This window comes from Callithrix jacchus, chromosome 1, assembly GCF_049354715.1.
Source record: "Callithrix jacchus isolate 240 chromosome 1, calJac240_pri, whole genome shotgun sequence".
Classification (NCBI taxonomy): Eukaryota; Metazoa; Chordata; class Mammalia; order Primates; family Cebidae; genus Callithrix; species Callithrix jacchus.
The window spans coordinates 149,733,525-149,740,053 of NC_133502.1; the positions used below are offsets into that span (position 1 = coordinate 149,733,525).

Below are 6,529 nucleotides of genomic sequence, written 5' to 3' on the forward strand. Positions count from 1 at the left end.
ATTTCTGTCTTCATTTCATTGTTTATCCAGTCAACATTCAAGAGCCAGTTGTTCAGTTTCCATGAAGCTGTGCAGTTCTGGGTTGGTTTCTGAATTCTGAGTTCTAACTTGATTGCACTATGGTCTGAGAGACTGTTTGTTATGATTTCAGTTGTTTTGCATTTGCTGAGGAGTACTTTACTTCCAATTATGTGGTCAATTTTAGAGTAGGTGTGATGTGGTGCTGAGAAGAATGTATATTTTGTGGATTTGGGGGGGAGAGTTCTGTAAATGTCTATCAGGTTTGCTTGTTCCAGGTCTGAGTTCAAGCCCTGGATATCCTTGTTGATTTTCTGTGTGGTTGATCTGTCTAATATTGACAGTGGAGTGTTAAAGTCTCCCACTATTATAGTGTGGGAGTCTAAGTCTCTTTGTAAGTCATTAAGAACTTGCCTTATGTATCTGGGTGCTCCTGTATTGGGTCCATATATGTTTAGGATCGTTAGCTCTTCTTGTTGTATCGAACCTTTTATCATTATGTAATGGCCTTCTTTGTCTCTTTTGATTTTTGTTGCTTTAAAGTCAGTTTTATCAGAGATGAGAATTGCAACTCCTGCTTTTTTTTGCTCTCCATTTGCTTGGTAAATCTTCCTCCAACCCTTTATTTTGAGCCTTTATGTATCCTTGCATGTGAGATGGGTTTCCTGGATACAGCACACTGACGGGTTTTGGCTTTTTATCCAATTTGCCAGTCTGTGTCTTTTGATTGGTGCATTTAGTCCATTTACATTTAGGGTTAATATTGTTATGTGTGAATTTGATACTGCCATTTTGATGCTAGCTGGCTGTTTTGCCCGTTAGTTGTAGATTCTTCATTATGTTGATGCTCTTTAGCATTTAGTGTGATTTTGGAATGGCTGGTACTGGTTGTTCCTTTCTATGTGTAGTGCCTCTTTCAGGAGCTCTTGTAAAGCAGGCCTGATGGTGACAAAATCTCTGAGTACTTGCTTGTTCGCAAAGGATTTTATTTTTCCTTCACTTCTGAAGCTCAGTTTGGCTGGATATGAAATTCTGGGTTGAAAGTTCTTTTCTTTAAGGATGTTGCATATTGGCTCCCAGTCTCTTCTGGCTTGTAGTGTTTCTGCCGAGAGATCTGCTGTGAGTCTGATGGGCTTCCCTTTGTGGGTGACCCGACCTTTCTCTCTGGCTGCCCTTAGTATTTTCTCCTTCATTTCAACCTTGTTGAATCTGACGCTTATGTGCCTTGGGGTTGCTCTTCTTGTGGAATATCTTTGTGGTGTTCTCTGTATTTCCTGCATTTGAGTGTTGGCCTGTCTTTCTAGGTGGGGGAAATTTTCCTGGATAATGTCCTGAAGAGTATTTTCCAGCTTGGATTCATTCTCTTCGTCACATTCTGGTACACCTATCAAATGTAGGTTAGGTCTCTTCACATAGTCCCACATTTCTTGGAGACTTTGTTCATTCCTTTTTGCGCTTTTTCTCTGATCTTGGTTTCTCGTTTTATTTCAATGAGTTGATCTTCGACTTCTGATATTCTTTCTTCTGCTTGGTCAATTCAGCTGTTGAAACTTGTGCATGCTTTGCGAAGTTCTCGTATTGTGTTTTTCATCTCCTTTAATTCATTCATATTCCTCTCTAAGTTATCCATTCTTGTTATCATTTCCTCAAATCTTTTTTCAAGGTTCTTAGTTTCTTTGCTTTGATTTAAAACATGTTCTTTTAGCTCACAAAAGTTTCTCATTATCCACCTTCTGAAGTCTAATTCTGTCATTTCATCACAGTCATTCTCCATCCAGCTTTGTTCACTTGCTGGTGAGGAGTTTTGGTCCTTTCTAGGAGGCAAGCTGTTCTGGTTTTGGGTGTTTTCCTCCTTTTGCGCTGGTTTCTTCCCATCTTTGTGGATTTATCCACCTGTCGTCTGTGTAGTTGTTGACTTTTCGGTTGGGTCTGTGAGTGGACACCCAGATTGTTGATGATGAAGTATTTCTATTACTTGGTTTTCCTTCTACCAGTCTAGCCCCTCCACTGTACAACTGCTGAGGTCCACTCCAGGCCCTGCTTGTCTGGGGTGCACCTATAGCAGCTGCAGAACAGTGAGGGATGCTACCAGTTTCCTTTTCTGCTATCTTTGTCCCAGAATGATGCCTGCCAAATGTCAGTCTTTTGGATATAGAGAAGTCAGGGAGTTGCTTGAGGAGACTGTCTGTACTTTATAGGAGCTCAATTGCTGAGCTGTGAGCTCTGTTGTTCATTCAGAGCTGTTAGGCTGCTATTTAATTAAACAAGGGCTATATATTAGGTAATATATTTTATAAAATTAAACTAGGGTTGTATACAATGTCTAGAATGTCTCTGTGCTTAGAAAATAGACAAGGAGGTAATTAGAAATAAAGGAACATTGTGTCTGCGACTTATTCTCAAGTAGTCACTCCCTCATGCACACACTCATAAATTGCTGCAACAGAACTCATTAAAAAAACCTTTTTTTCTCAGATGCTCTGTCTCGGGGGGGTTGGGGCTTTCTTTGTGAGTGTCCGTTGTGCTGTCCTGCCCAGCTAGGAGGAAGTCTAGTTACTATTTGCCTGCCGAAGCTCCGCCCTACTGGTGTGAGGTTCACCCTGTTGCTGCAGGCTCTGCCCTTCTGCTGTGGTCTCCGCCCTGCTGCCACGGGCTACGCCCTGCGGCGGAGTCTCTCTGTTGTAGTGGGTTGCCTCGGCAATGGCAGTTTGCCTTGGCAATGGCAGGCTGCGTCAGCAATGGGCGTGTACCTCAGTAGGGGCGGATTGCCTCAGTAATGACGGATGCCCCTTTCCCACAGAGCTGCACCATCCTGGGTTCAGCTGTGCCCACGCCCGGAGCATTTAGAATCGCCATTTTGTTTGTCCCACTGCGCTACCTTAAACGCTGCTTCCCTGGAATCTCCTGGGCTGGCTCACTGTCCAAGTCTCGTTCAGTCTCAAGTTCAGCCCTCTCAAGTCTTAGATTGCCGGTTTAACAGGGCACCCAGACCAGTGCTCGTTGTGCGGAGCGCTTTGTAGTGCTGCTGCACTATAGCGCCTGCCAAAACCTCTGCCTGGCGTCCCGTGTCTCTTTTATACCTGGGAATTTCCCCGTTCTGTGGGCAACAAAGATCCGTCTGGAAATGCCGCCCTGACTCACCCTCTCCGTGCATTCACTGAGAGCTTCAATCCTGGGTTGTTCTCACTGCGCCATCTTGAGTCCTCCCCCCTGGAATTTTCTTAACATTAGTGACTCCATTTTGTTTCCGATAACTTTCACAATATTTGTGTGTGTGCATGAGGGAGTGACTACTTGAGAATAAGTCGCAGACACAATGTTCCTTTATTTCTAATTACCTCCTTGTCTATTTTCTAAGCACAGAGACATTCTAGACATTGTATACAACCCTAGTTTAATTTTATAAAATATATTACCTAATATATAGCCCTTGTTTAAATTTCATCATTTGCCTCACTAATATGCTTTTTAGCAGAAGAAAAAAACTTTAGTTCAAGATCAAATCCAGAATTATGCTTTGTATTTATTTGTTTTGTCTCTTTAATCTCCTTTAATCTGGAACTGTTTCTCAGTCTTTTTATTAGTTTCCTACTTCAGCTATAAAAATGATCAAAATTTTACTGTCTTAAAAACACGCACATTTATTATCTTAGAGCTTTGAATGTCAGAAGTTCAAAATCAGTCCCAGTAATCCAAAGTCATGGTGTGAGCAGAGCTGGTCCCTTCCTGAGGCTCTGAGGAGAGAATCCATTTTCTTGTCTTTGTTAGTTTTTAGGGCTCACACATTTTTGGTTCATTGAGCCACCTCCTTGCATTACTGTAACCACTTACTTGCATCACCACATCTGTGACTACTAACTCTGACTGTCCTGCCTCCTTCTTATAAGGACACTTGTGACTATACTGGGCCTACCCACATAATCCAGACAATCTCTACATGTCAAGATACTTAATTTAATCACATTTGCAGGGGCTTTTTAAAACTATGTATGGTGACATATTCACAGGAAAGAGGTATCTTTGGGGAGCATTAGTCAGCCCGCCTGAGTGCACATGATACAATATGGTTTTGAAAGTCATTTTGAGTCCTTTTATAAAGAAGGTAGATGGAAATGAAGACAGAAAAGCAGGGAAAAGAAGATAATGAGTGGGAAATTAAGAGAAGCCAGGAAAAGGAGGAGACAAGAAGATAACATATTAGTTTGTATTTCTGGTTTGGCAAACTGCTGAAGATTGAGATCCCCTTCTTGTTAGGAGTAATGAAAAAAGCAATATGCCTTTTTCTGAACCTATTTTTAAAGTACTTAAATTTTAGGAAAAAGTTGATGTCTGACATCTGTGGTGGGGGGCTGTCATAAGAAAAAGTGATTTATGATTTCTAAATTTTATCCCAGTGTATAGACTATAAATTACAAAGAATTTACACAGGTATACACCTATGGAATTATTTTTCTGCAAGTAGATACATTTCACCACTTCACAACTCATTGTACAAAAAGTAGATGATTTGCTTTATGTGAAATAGAAGTTGGACCTTAAAAAGAAAATCAACCTCTTCTCTCTCCAGGATATCCAGCATGAAGTGACATTACCATTCCTCCCTTTTGCACATACACATCTTACATTCTCCTGGGCCCACAGAACGCAGTTTGATTCTTCTTTGCATTTCCCAATCTGTGCTGTAACTGTTATACCATAATGATGCTGTATCCACAACAGAAAAATGTACCCTTAGAATTAGTGATGATTCAGAATATGAGCTGAGCTGAATCTGATGGCTGAATAACATGGTACCAAGGGAAGGGAAATCCACTGAACAGCAGGAATAAAAGCCACATGAAAAGAGGAAGGTGATCTTTCAGATTTCCAGATTCCAGTTTGAGCATCAAGTTAGATAATAGCTTTTTTTTTTTCAAGTTTCAGTTCTTTATTAATCAGTGTAATCTCCAGTAGATTGCATCAACATGATTTCATGCATTTAGTGGAGAAATATTTCCTGGTTAAGTGGAAAATGGCGAAGATGGTTTCTGGAAGACCTTCATTCTAAAGCAGCTTCATAGTGAAACATTTCATTTAGAAATCTGGACCTTCTTTCTCCAGTATGCTGTAATCTAAATTCACTGAGTAGAACTTGTATTGATCATTGGGACCCAGTTTGTTCCAGGGCTCTGGGTTATTCTTTCTGTCCTAACTAACATCTAGATTGAATAATGCCAAACACAAGAGGTACAGTGCTGCTCTTGTACCTCCAGCTCCAATAAATATAAAAACAGGTATCAAGCTCGGATGTATGTTGGCCTGACTGATGATCTGGTGGAGCATGTTTGTGGCAGAGGCCTCCGATTAGAAAGGAGAGAAGCAGCTTAGTCATCAGGCCCTGGGCTAGGTAGTATCTAGCTAATAACTTTTAGGATTACATAAGACACCCAAACAGTTAAAACAAGGTTTTCCTTTCTGTATGCTTTCTCATTGCCAAATGTCCAGCTTAGAGTTGCCCTCTTTCAAAAATGCCAAACACATCGCAGGATAGGTCAGTTCCGGTGGTCCACCATGTGTGTAAAATCCTTGGCTTTTCAAGTGGATTTGTTTTTGAGGCATCTTTCTCTCTAAATCCTAAACACTCTGTTGATACTCTTAATCTGGAAATTTTTGACGGGTAGAAAAGGGCAGCATGATCTGAAATGTCATCCCAGTTTCAGGTTTGAACTTGTTAAGGAAATAGCTCTGTCCTCAGTGAAGCCCTCTTTTTGGTTTGGATGTGGTATCCTACAAGTTCCAAATGATGAAAACTAAATGGATGAGTTCTCATGGAGATAATTTCTAAATACTTAAGCAGTTAAAACTAAAACTATGTCTCTGTGATTCCAGTGATGGGACTCTTCCTCGCCCCCCACCCCGCCCAGCCAAATACCTCCAATAGCTTGCAAATTAGGTAATAATGGACATTGAGAGTTATACTATAAAACAAAATGTCACCCCACCATCCCATTACCAAGAATCTGATCTTGTAGTAGAGGATTAGGAAAACCATGAGAAGCCCAGAAGAAGAATACATTGTGTGCATTTACATTTCTTGTTAGGACATCCTTCCATCCCCAGATCACTAGCTTTGGATGCCCCTTGCCCTGGTCTCTGTGCTATCTCCCAGAGTCCTGGCCACACCTGCAGCATTCTGCAGGTCAGAGACCAGAAGAACATGAATCTCTGTCAGATTCTTCAGAAAAGAACATCTATAAGAAAGACATCTTTTTCTTGCCACTTCTCATAATCATAACTTTGATGGACTTTGGGCTAAAAGTTCCTTTTTTCATGAGGAATGGAGGTGAGTGAGGGAATGATAAAGATGTGGGTTGATAAAAGTATTTTTCATTGTTGAGCAGCATTTATGCATGAAGCACGTGGCACAAGATTGCCAGGTGCCAACCCGGTAACAAATACTCCTTTTCATACTTGCTAATAGTTCTAAAGCAATGTGCCCAAATGAAAACTACATTTCTCTCTCACTTCTCAG

General features: G+C 40.9%; 1 protein-coding gene and 1 pseudogene across 13 annotated transcripts in view; one reads left to right on the plus strand and one right to left on the minus strand.

Moving 5' to 3' along the window:
- The window catches only part of RNF20 (ring finger protein 20), an 86,408-nt gene that overhangs the window by 17,359 nt on the left and 62,520 nt on the right, over window positions 1–6,529 (plus strand). The gene's annotated exons all lie outside the window — the stretch shown is intronic.
- On the minus strand, window positions 5,092–5,340 carry LOC118143621 (cytochrome c oxidase subunit NDUFA4 pseudogene; annotated as a pseudogene).